Genomic DNA, 12,979 nt, shown 5'->3' with positions numbered 1-12,979 from the left:
TGGTCCACATTAAGGGTGACAATGATGAATGACCCACATCTGAGGTGGGCCCCACATGATGGAAGGCCCACATCGAAGGTGGGTCCACATGATGGACGATCAATATCAAGGGTGGGATATTAAAGGTGGGCCTCACATGATGGACAATTGCACTGATTGTGGGCCCCACGTGAGGACAATTCACATAGAAGGTCAACCCCTACTGATGAATGACCCACATGCAAGGCAGGCCCCATTTGATGGACGACCAACTTTGAAGTTGGGCCCTACATGATGGAAGGGTCCACATTAAAGGTGGGCTTGCATGATGGAAGGGTCCACATTCAAAATGGGCCTCGCATGATGGATAGCACGCATCAACGATGGGCCTCACAAGGTGCATGATCCATATTGAGAGTAGGCCCCACATAATGGATGATTTATATTGAAGATAGATCTATTTTGAGTCCAATATAATGAACGTTCCACATCAAAAGTTGGGGCCACATGATGGAAGGCGGACAGTTAAAGTGTGGACATAACAAACTTTAGGCATAAGTATTTATGTGATATTAGAAACCAAATAAGTTATTTTTTTACTTTTTACTTGATAAGCGTGTTGTTTACTAAGTGTACTTATTTATTGAATAAGTAAAATCTAAGGTAAGCTACTAGAGACATAATTAGCTTGTGTAAAATAACTAAATGATCCAAATACTCCCTCATTAGTCCATTAAAGGATAGTTGATGTCTCTTTGATAGTGTGTTTTTTTAAATCTATTTCTTCAGGTTTATTTATTTATTAGGAGGCATGGGACTAGGGTTGTACAATAACCGGGCTAGCTCGGTTAACTCGCTCGAAAAAGCTCGACTCGGCCTGACCCGGAACTGAGTTCGGGTCAGGACGGGTCATTTTCTTCAGTCCGAAACTGAGTTCAGGCCGAGTTCAGATAGGTCCCAGTTCGGCCCGACTCGACTCGACCTAGCCAGACTCGGTCAAGTGGTGTGTGTGTGTGTGTATTTCAAAACCCTACCCGTCCCTTTCCCCTTTACTCTTCTGGAATAGTTCACCGCCCATCTTTGAAGTGACACTGACTCATCCACCTCACAGACGTATAACTTAAACGGCCTAGATTCATCTAAATACAAAAAGGAATACTCGAAGGCCTTATAATGGGACGCGGATTACTTGCCAAAGCTCTTCCATGAAATTGCTGTAAGGTTCGAAAGTGGCCCGAACTCACCCGATTGCTAACCGGGCCGGGTTCGGGCTAGACATATTAGCCCAGTGACAGGGCTGGGCCGGGTTCGGGCTGGGTGTGGCTGGTGACCGGGCCGGGCCGGGCCGAGTTGAGCCCAGTTCGACTCGGATCGACTCGTGTACACCCCTACATGGGACATGCAACACATGTAGAGAAAGAACAAAGGAATGAAGGAAGGAGAGAGAGAGAGAGAGAGAGAGAGAGAGAGAGAGAGAGAGGAAAACAGTACTTTAGCTATGAATAGAGAAAGATAAGAGTTTCAATGGTGGACAGCCCATGCCTACATTTTTTGTTATGTGGCCTACTCTTATCTTTAAATCCCACCACAATTTGAGTCACATTTTAACATGAGTATGCATAACAAATATACAACGTGAACTTCATGTAGGAACCATAGTGGGCCCTACATGTGATGGAGAGAATTTCCAGCACGCTATTCACATTCTAAGTTTTGAAAAGAGAGAGGTTTGTTGGTAGAAATATCACGAGCACAAACTTTTGGCATTGGATTTTGGTCATTTTCAACTGATCTCAACTTTTTTTGAGATGTTCTCAACTTTTTATGTGGTATTGATAGCATATAAGATCATTTAATTAGATTAATGCAATCCTTCATTAATTTAGCTCTTTAGCTTTGACATGAATGGTCACCACAGCCTTTATATAATCAAATATTTAAGATATTTAATTCAAGAGCTTTATTACAAACCCCGAGGGGAGACCTATCAAATAAATAGTTGTGATCATTGAAAAAAAAAACCCTAAATCCAGTGGTTAGTCTTAATGCATCTCATTGCAATATATGCATATATACATTTAAGCAAATCACAGAGAGAGTTGTGGGTAAAATCAATGTTGTTGGTGTAAGAACCGTATTTAGTGGGCTTTACTGATCAACGATTTGGATTGTCATTCAGTTGGACTGGATGATTAAGTAGACCAGTGGGCCCCACTTCAGGTGATGCGCTGTGCAGTCTATCTGCACAGGTTTGCGTACTAGGGCTGGAATGCTATAGCTATCTTACGCAGACAACAATTTGAGTTGTACTAGGATGCTGCAATGTGGAGCGTGGGAGAGAGAGTTGTGATGAGTTTCAAACTCTCTCTCCACTGATTATATGAAAGAGAGTTGGGTCCCCGATCCTACACCACAACAGAAATTCGAGTCCCATCTTGTAAATTGCAGAAATGGTGTGAAGGAGAGGAAAATCCTAAGCTCTATAGGTATTCTTATCCGACTTCCATGGCGGCGTCTTAGTTAGGTAAGCTATCCGACCCCTGATCGCTATGTCCCATGCATAGACAGATCCGTAGGCCTATTCCACATATAGATTAAGTCTCACAGTTGGTTCTCCAACTTGATAGTTGAGCCAGTGGAGGCATCCACACCTAGGAATGACCGGGCTTCAACCCTTCATAAGCTCCTCACCCACTCCTTAGAGGATCAATGATAAAAATAAATAAGTAAATTACTTATGAAAACCTATCCAAGCCTTTTGCCAAGGAAATTCAAACAAGTAGAATGATAATAACTATATTTCCCCACATCCTTTGGATAGCTGAATGTCTCCTGTAAATCTGTATTGTGGAACTGACAGATTGTCTGTGCATCGATATTAGAGATTCAACCTAGTAATTTTAAAGTGTATCTGATTGGGAAGACATCTCAATGTCTCGATATTGTCGACAATAATTTTGATCTTCTGCACCTTACACCTTTAAAAAAACTTTCAATGAGAATAGGGTTTTCTCACTTGTGTTGGTGAGGAGATCAAGACATCTATTTATAGAAAAGAGAGCTAGAAGCTTACTCATAACACTTTTCACCTCTAACGTCTCCGCACCATAGGTTTCCATATCTGACTTAATAATTGAGTATAAGAGTAGCAGTTCAAGCATTCCGCCCAAAACCTATTTACAATTATCACAATGTAGTGGGGCCTACTGAATCACTCCATCTGAATAATCCAACAGTCAAATCTGAACCGATGATCATATGTGGCCCACCTGATATGAGTCTTACATCTCCTCCCTTCAGAACTAAATGTAAAGGCAAAAATGTCCAAACTCGTGTTATATACGGTGTATATATGTATAAGTAATGATTGTGGATTTATTTTGCCAATGTTATTTCAATAATTAGTTGTATCATTTCAATAGTATTATTTAATAATTAAGTGATAGATTTTATGTATTAATTTACTAATTATGGCTGTCAATCTAACCTAAATTAGGCTATATTAATATTAAGTATTCAATATCTTAAATTAGGCTCGACTTGAATTCGAGCCTTGGGTTGGGCCTCGAGTAACTTTCATTGAGATTTGGGTTAGGCCCGAGTTGACCCTCGACCTAGCCCAACCTTTTCGAGTTGCGCTGTCAATGGTACACTAAATTTGAAAAGCAGCATGCTCACAGTGCAGCAGCCAATCAGGCCCGAGGTGGTGTGCCTTCAAAATGTCCAACCTCTTTGACAAAGAAATGTACTTGGTGCAAATGACATTCATGTACAAGATTTGAACTGTTCACCGGGTGGGCCTGCTCACTTTTGGAGAATTGCCACACTAACTAAAAATCATAGTCATCCATGAGAGAAATTTGACAACAGGAATAATGGTAAAAAGAAAATTTGATGGTTGCTGCACATTCAACTAGCAAGGGGGCCACTAATTTGAAGGTTATGATTTTCTTCTACATTTTGGTAGGCAATCTAATCCAGAAACCAGGGCCCAAAGAGCACCTTCATCATTTATGACACACAGGCTTTCCTCTTCTTTCTTTCTTTTTGTGGCGCTCTATGCACCTTGCACAGACTTTTTGGTATTATATCCGTATCTTTTTGCCATGCCTCTTGAACATTCTTTCGGATTTGGATTAGATGGTGATTAGCTCATTACCTACCTTGTGGTGAAATGGCATCATGAGATTTGATTGATGAAACCGTATGCTGTTAGAGATAAGCATGATCACTTGGCTTCTGCCGAAACCAACAATGTGGGTGGAACCTACCGTGAGGCCCACCTCAATGTATGCATTGTATATTGTATATTTACGCTGTCTATTTATTTACCTATTCATTTCAAGTATGAATATAAAAATAAAGCAGATAAAAATTTCAGGTGCACCACGCCACTAGAAATGGTACTTATTGACCATTAAAAACCTTTCAGGAGCCCCAAAAGTTTTGGATCAAGCCGGTATTTGCTTCCTTTTTTTTTTATTTTCCCTTTTTATCAACGTTGCTGTGACCTTATCAATAGGGCCGATGGTCTATAAATAGTACCCTAGTAAGTTTTTAATATTATTTCCAAAAGCGTGGTACACCTAAAATTTGTATATGCATTATTTTTTTAACTTTTCTTGAAATAAGCTAACAAAACAAATGGACGACGTGTATATATAATGCATACATCGAGGTAGGCCCTATGGTTAGTATTTAACACAGGGGAGAAGGTGAGGTTGAACACCTTCTTCCTCAAAAGGATAACTATTCCGAATCAACAAGACTTATCTGGACTCATCATAGAGACTTCTTGGATCGACGGGGAAAAGAAATCAAAAAAATAAAAATAAATTTTAATAAATTCATAAATTGATTAATTAATGAAATAAACAATTTCACAACCCTTTAAATAGGCATACCAAACTGTGAGGAAAATTGGAATTAAATTATAACTAAAACTCTTAGAATTTGCAACTTGCTATAAATAGTAAACTCATTATTCATAAACGTTCATGATGTCTATCAATGCGCAAGGTTTTCAAACAAAAAGGAAACAACTATCGATCTAGTGGTATTTTGCAAATCCAACTTGCACAATCCGACATAACAAGTTAGGTGACTAAAATAGTTCATTCTATCCCAAAATTATATATTTTACGTCCAATGAGTCATTTCAGATTGTGAGATATGCTTGGTTTAAGGTCCGAGAGCCCCGATCACTTCTTTGGCTTGACTAGCCCTTTCTGATTCATCTTAGCCATAAAACCGTCCACGACCCACTCAACATCAGGTGCTCGTGGTCCCACCCCATATTGATGGTTGAGGGTCCAACGCAAGTTGCACTCTCCCATCATCTCTGGCGGCGTACAGTCCCACCGATCAATCAAATATCTTCGTGTCATTTCACCACCTAGGTCGGTCGCCACCCAATCCGCGTCACATTCTATCAACAATCGCTCCATAATCTCGACCTAATTGAGGAATTAATGAATCATAAGTTTTCCATGCTCGTTTGCAAACATAAAGTTTGATGACACATGGGATCCCATACTGTCATGCCCATAGTCCAGTCATCTAAACCGTTGATCTGACTGGGCCCACGTTGTTGTGTGATACCTTTGAGATCACCTGGAATTGTAAGATCATAATTTGATGATTGGCGTTTTCAGTTGAATCTCAATCACCACTCTTTCTTCTCAACCGTCTATTTTTAGGGCCCCGTGTGGAAAGTTGCTATCTTGGAATCTAGAATATTTCAAAGGGATCCATTCCCCATAAGGAAGCCCATCGGAGCAAACCGTTCGGATGACCGTACCATAGGTCCTGTATTCATGTAATCCTGTACGCCAACAAACCAAATGCTTGTGATGAGCCATACTCTGAAATTCTAATGATGATAAGAGGGCCCATTTCTTGGTAATCCATGTCCTTCCACAGCACCGGTGGATAAGGGGAAAAAACTCACAAATAAAACAGTAATATCTTTTTCAACCGTGTGGCGGTCCAACGGTTTTAAAGTTTTTGGATAAAACTTTTGAAATGTTTGAACAGGTTTATACAAATAGGCTTTTTATTTATTGTTTGTTATCGTCAAATACACTCGTTAGATCCGAAGCGGATTGGCTGGTATACCGCACACCAGCTGCATAGCTGATGTAGATACGTGTCGTGCGAAGACGAGCGCCGACGCTCCTCAAGCTCCGGGTTGTGCGAACGGTTCAAAGGGGAAACGGATTGGCTACTCCCCCTGCCACCAGCCAATGGCTGAAGGTCGGTGCTCTGTGGGCCCCACCATAATGTATTTGTTTCATCCATGCTGTCCATCTATTTTTCTAGATCATTTTATTGTATGAGAGAAAAAATGAGGTATATCCCAATCTCAAGTGGACCACATTACAGGAAACAGTGTTGAATGAATTTCGACCATTAAAAACTTTATGGGGGCCATAAAAGTTTTGGATTAAGCTGATCTTTGTTTTTTCCATTCATCTGCGTCTGTGTGACCTAATCAACATATTGGATGTCAAATAAACAATACAGTGGGCCTTAGGAGGATTTTAATGGTGGATATCCAATCACTATTGCTTTCGTATGGTGTGGTCCACCTGCGATTTATATTCTTATCATTTTTTGTATTAGAGCTAAAATGATCTGTAAAAATGAATGAATGGAATGGATGAAGCACATACATCATGGTGGGGCCCACAAAGCACTGACCATCAGCCATGGGGCTGGTGGCAGGAAGAGTAGCCAATCCGTTCCGTTCAAGGGAGATCAAAGTTACAAGGGCTCACAATGATGTATTTATTATATACAAACCCTTCATCCATTTTTAGAGATCATTTTAGTGCATTATACAAAAAATAATCATATCCAAACTTCAAATGGACCACACCAAAAATAGCAGCGAGGATAATGATTTTCACGGTTAGAAAATTTGTAGGGTCCACCATAACATTTATTTTCCATCAAATCTATTAATAAGGTAAAAAATACATGGATGAAAGGCAAAACAAATTTCATATTGATCTGAAACTTTTGTGACCCCAGAAGGGTTTCACTAGTAGAAGTTCAATCCCCCACTGCTTTTCTTAGTGTGGTCCAATTGATTTTTAAATCTGTCTTATTTTTCATCTCAATCTTTAAGACGAGCTTGCCAAATGAATGGACGATTTGGATATAACACATACCTCATGATGGGACCCACAAAACTTACTAACATCAATACATCATCTATATAGCCGGTGTGTGGTACACACCCCGTTAGGGATCGATACCAAGAGCTCAAGTGTTGAAACGAGGTATCTCCACTCAGTCTTCGGGTTGAGCTATGGATATGGGTGTAGCTAAAATTAAGTTGGCTCATGGATTGCCTAACCCAAAGTAATGATTGAATAACTTTATTTTTATTTTATTGAATTAATGTCATTGTCCAAATAATGATTGTTGACAAATTATTGTTATATTTGTAAATTATTTGTTAGAAGACAACTTATCTCGTCAATGCTTTAATTTTGTGAAATAAATAACGATGGTGGGTTGAACTTGTTTGAAAGAGATACTATTTATTTATTTATTTATTATTATTTTTTAAGTTTAAAAGGGGGCAAAGCATTGCTTTGTGAAAAAAGATCCATGCTTCATTAGCAATGGAAGCATAAACGACATTAGGTAAGACTTGTTGTCAATGCGTTTAAAAACCATGATAAAACCATGGTATTACAATGTTATCATAAGATAAAAGATGAAAAAGAAGTTTACGGCATGGAAGATCTCCATTAATGAATGCTAACTTGTTTTTTTGCGGTCAAGGGCACACTTATGGCGTAGGACCAAGTGGCATAACAAAAGAAACAGTGGCCCCAAGAGGTTTTTAATAGTAAGTGTTCGATTTCCTTTTTCCCATGGCGTGGTCCACATGAGCTTTAGATATGCCTCATTTTTTGGCTTATGCCATATATTTAGCTGGCATAATGGATAAATGGTGTGGATGGGTAACATGCATCATGGTGAGACCCACAAATATTTTATAGCATTCTTGATTTTTGCATCTAAAGAGCAGTTTGTCAAATCAAGCATTGGGAAGAGTGATGTAAATAGCAAATGAAATAATTATTACTCACTTACAAGGTATTTTACCAATGAATTGAAAATTCAAACAAGCCCTTAGGTCCTTTTGTTATCTCCAACTCACTCTTTAAATCCCTTTGCATGTGCTTCCCGTTAGGGATCGATACCAAGAGCTCAAGTGTTGAAACGAGGTATCTCCACTCAGTCTTCGGGTTGAGCTATGGATATGGGTGTAGCTAAAATTAAGTTGGCTCATGGATTGCCTAACCCAAAGTAATGATTGAATAACTTTATTTTTATTTTATTGAATTAATGTCATTGTCCAAATAATGATTGTTGACAAATTATTGTTATATTTGTAAATTATTTGTTAGAAGACAACTTATCTCGTCAATGCTTTAATTTTGTGAAATAAATAATGATGGTGGGTTGAACTTGTTTGAAAGAGATACTATTTATTTATTTATTTATTATTATTTTTTAAGTTTAAAAGGGGGCAAAGCATTGCTTTGTGAAAAAAGATCCATGCTTCATTAGCAATGGAAGCATAAACGACATTAGGTAAGACTTGTTGTCAATGTGTTTAAAAACCATGATAAAACCATGGTATTACAATGTTATCATAAGATAAAAGATGAAAAAGAAGTTTACGGCATGGAAGATCTCCATTAATGAATGCTAACTTGTTTTTTTGCGGTCAAGGGCACACTTATGGCGTAGGACCAAGTGGCATAATTACCACCTTGGAGAGGTTGGGAGACAAGAACATTGCCAAGATTACCAGAAGGGTATAAAAGTAAATGGAGAATTGGAACAAGGAGTTTCCATCCTTAGTGAGAAGAGTAATTGCACACGTTCTTAAGATTAGATACATGTTAAATTTGAAAGTTTCAAATGACTTTGTTCTGATTCCAAATAAGGGAATGTATAAAAATTACAACCATGTGAATTCTTTGATTATAAGATCAGCATAAAAAAAATCGTTGAGTGTAGGAATATCACAATAAGTGGAAATGGATAGGATCAAAAACTAAATTTAAAAATGATCAAAGGATCAACAGACATGGTGTCTAATAACATTATTTGGGCAGAGTTGTTCAATGGAAATTTTAGTAGCCGAATGGATGCTTTTAATTCAAAAATTGGATTTGTTGAACAACTCTCACCTTTGCTCATGGATACTTATGCTTTGCACAATTAGTTTTCGTAATTCCTGGTAGAGCCCACTGTGATGTTTGTGAGAAATTAACCATGTACATCCCTTTTGTGAGCTTGTTTTAAAACATGTGACAAAAAATGAGACTGATAAAAAACTCAAGTGGGCCACATGAGAGGAAACAACCATAATTAATCATGCACCAATAAAAACTTCCTAAGCCCGTGGTGATGTTTATTTGTCATCCAACATATTCATAATGTCACAAACACTATGATGAAGGGAAAAAATAAATATCAGTATGATCCAAAACTTTTACGAATGCGGATTGTGTCCTACCCCTACTCGTCTCTAGCCACAAATGGATAGTTCTATGAGTGGGCCCACCATGATGTATCTATTTGTCCACACCTTATGTTGAAAATCAATGGTTTAAAAATAATAAAAATGAAAATTCAAATTTTTCAAAATTTTGGGATTTTCCCACTAAAATACTTTTTTGAATTTTTAAATTTAAAGTGTTTTTTTAATCATGGGAAAGGGAAGAAAAGTTTTTGTGGTTATATGAGATTTTGAGGTGTATTCTAAATTGAAATGAGCCCTTTTTAGTGAGGGAAATTAAACACCCTTTTTCATGGCACCAAAAGACGCCAAAAGGACGCGGTGATAAGGAAAACGCTAATGGCGAAATCGAATTATTTGCACTCGCCGTAAACTAAAATTTTGAAAATACCCCGGGTTTAAGGTACTCGAGGCCGATTTAAATTCAACATTCCACCGATTTTTTAAACATGCTACCATAAATGAATAATCCAAACGTCATTTGACTACAGATGATCCAATCGCCTAATCTAATATCGTAAAATTCCATAATGGACCTATCGTGATTTCGATTATATCCAAAACATCTTTCCCATAAATCGTAACCCATCGACTAAAATGCTAATCACACTTTAAGGACAACGTATTTTATACGTGATTCAACTTAGTGATAATCTTTTTTTTTTTTTTTTCAGTGTATTCAAAAGAAACTTTTTTAACAACTTATTCATCATTTGTCTCGGATCATTTTAAGTTGTGTACACAAAAATGAGGTAGATCCAACCCGCAAGTGAACCACACTATACAATGAGCCTAGGTTGCATTAAATGCACAAATCATTAATTGTAAGTTACATTAAATGCCTGAGTCATCTTTGTCATGGTCCACTTGAGCAATAGATCTGTCTCATTTTTTGTGCACATGCCTTAAAATGAATCGAGAGAAGGGATGGACGTTGTGCATAAAAAGATCCTCCACCCACTCGTTCATGGCTAGAGATGGGCCAGGTAGGATGCAATCCACGTCCAGCTTTTACTGCCTCCAAAATGGTTTATATTGGTGGGCGTTTAATCACCATTGGTTTACATGGTAGTGCCCACACATGCTTTAGAGCTGAATCATTTTTTAGGCTAATGGCCTAAAATGAATTGGCAAAATGGATGGTATTGATCATACAAGTAGACAAAGGTGGTCCCCACCAAATCTTCGGTTCACCCACTCCCTTAAAATAATCTTAAAAATGGATGGACGATGTGCATGTATAATGCATACATTTGAGGAGGGCCCATGATCAGGGTCTCACCTACACTGCTAGTTCTGGGTTTACAACTAAATTGTTGTTCTTTGCATGGGCCCATCATCTCTAACAGCATCACATACCGCAATCAAGGGAACACTTGGATGGATCCCTGGATCCACCCTGAGCGGATTAGGTGAGATCCTTAATAATTGTGGGGTTTGCATTGATGTAAGTCCCTTGTATCCACAGCAGTATCTATCCATTTTGAAAGATCATTTTAGAGCATGATCCAAAAAATAATTTGGACTCAAATATTAGGTGGACCACGCTATAGGAAACAATTATGATTGAATCCCCACAATTAAAAACATTATAGATTTTACCTAATGTTTTTTTTTTTTTTGCCATCCAACATGTTAATAAGGTCATGAACACCTAGATGAAGAGACCACACAAATATCACCTAGATCTAAAGTTTTTATGGCCCATGGAAGTTTTTAATAGTCAATGACCATTGTTTCTCATGCAATTGTCCATCTAACATTTAGAACTACTTCATTTTTTGATTCATGCCCTAGAACAAGCTTTCAATAATGATGGACGCCATGGATGTAGTCGCATACATCACAGTGGCCCCACATTCAGGTGTTCCACCCACCTTGATGGATTAAGGTCTCACCTGATCGCTCCCAAATCCACAACAGGTCCGTAGTGGATGGATTCCTGTGGGGCCACCATGATGTACGTGCCTTGTGCCCGTCGTCCATTTTGAAAGCTAATTTTAGAGGATGATCCCGAAAATGAAACAGAAGCGATTGACCATTAAAAACTTAATGTGAGCTCCAAAAGTTTTGCATTAAGCTAAATATACGTGGTCCAATCATTAAGGTCTCTGTATTTGGATGGCAAATAAACACCCGGGTGGCCACCAAGAACTTTTTAATGGTAGGCATTCAATCACCACTGTTTCCTGTGGTGTGGCCCACATGAGGTCTTGATCTGTATATTTTTTGTCATCATGCCTAAAATGACCTGTCAGAACGGATGGACGGCGTGGATGTAAGACACATACATCTCAGTGGGCCCCACACTCAGGGATCCACCTCGGTGGATCCGGGGGTTCACCGAAGCCGCGCCCCGCAATTAAATCCCGCGTGGGGTCACCGCGGGCGTCAGTAGTGGCCGGGTGATGACGCAATCCGCGTTCGAGTCGGTGAAAACGACGGACAGGATTTAATGTCTCATGCATCTCGACCCCAGAGCTTTTCATTGCACGGGATATTAGGGAGCACCGGAGCAGTCCCACCACGTGAGGGAAGCCGGCCGCTTGTTAGAAATTAGCATTCAAAACCCCTCTTGTACAGGCCAAAATGCAAGTCACGTGTCCAACAAATCAAAGAGGTAATACATCCGGATATATTGCTAAATCTACGTCCATACCACAGTTGTTGAATCTAAGGTCATCTTGAAATGATCTGAACCGTTGGTACCACGGGCCTGAACGTAATGCGAGATATCAATAAAATTTTATCAATTAAATCGTTTAACTATTTTCTTTTGAGCATGGACCTTCTCTTTTAATCGATTTCTTTGTGTGACATTTACACTATTAAAAATATGAATATTTTTTTTTTGTTACCATCAATGGCGAGGCCCATCATATAAGCGGCCTGGATCATTGAAATATGATCTCATATCTAACGGATACAATCCCCACATTAAAAATAGAAATAGGTGGGTATGTATGTAGGCAAATTACGACAAATCGTGTCCTCCGTCGACAGAAGTCAGCTGCTATGCTTTGTCGCGTCGCGTGGAATACAAACCATGGAGCGAGACACGAAATGTAAGGACAGCCTCTCGCGACACGTGTCACCTTCTTATACGTAAAGGCGCCGCAGCAAGACATTTGGGGGACGGATTGGCTACTCCCCCTGACACCAGCCCCGTGGCTGATGGTCGGTGCTCCATGGGCCCCACGATGATGTATGTGTTTCATCCATTCCGTTCATACATTTTTACACATCATTTTAGGAATTTATAAAAAAATGATAGGTATGTAAATCTTAGGTGGACCACACCACAGGAAAACAATAATAATTGGATATCCACCATTAAAATCCACCTAAGGCCCACTGTACTTTTTATTTGAAATCCAATCTGTTGATTAGGTCATAAAGACCCAGACGAAGGGAAAAAAAAATATCAGCTAGATCCAAAACTTTTAT

Source organism: Magnolia sinica, chromosome 2, assembly GCF_029962835.1.
Source record: "Magnolia sinica isolate HGM2019 chromosome 2, MsV1, whole genome shotgun sequence".
Lineage (NCBI taxonomy): Eukaryota > Viridiplantae > Streptophyta > Magnoliopsida > Magnoliales > Magnoliaceae > Magnolia > Magnolia sinica.
Note: the sequence above shows the minus strand (reverse complement) of the source record.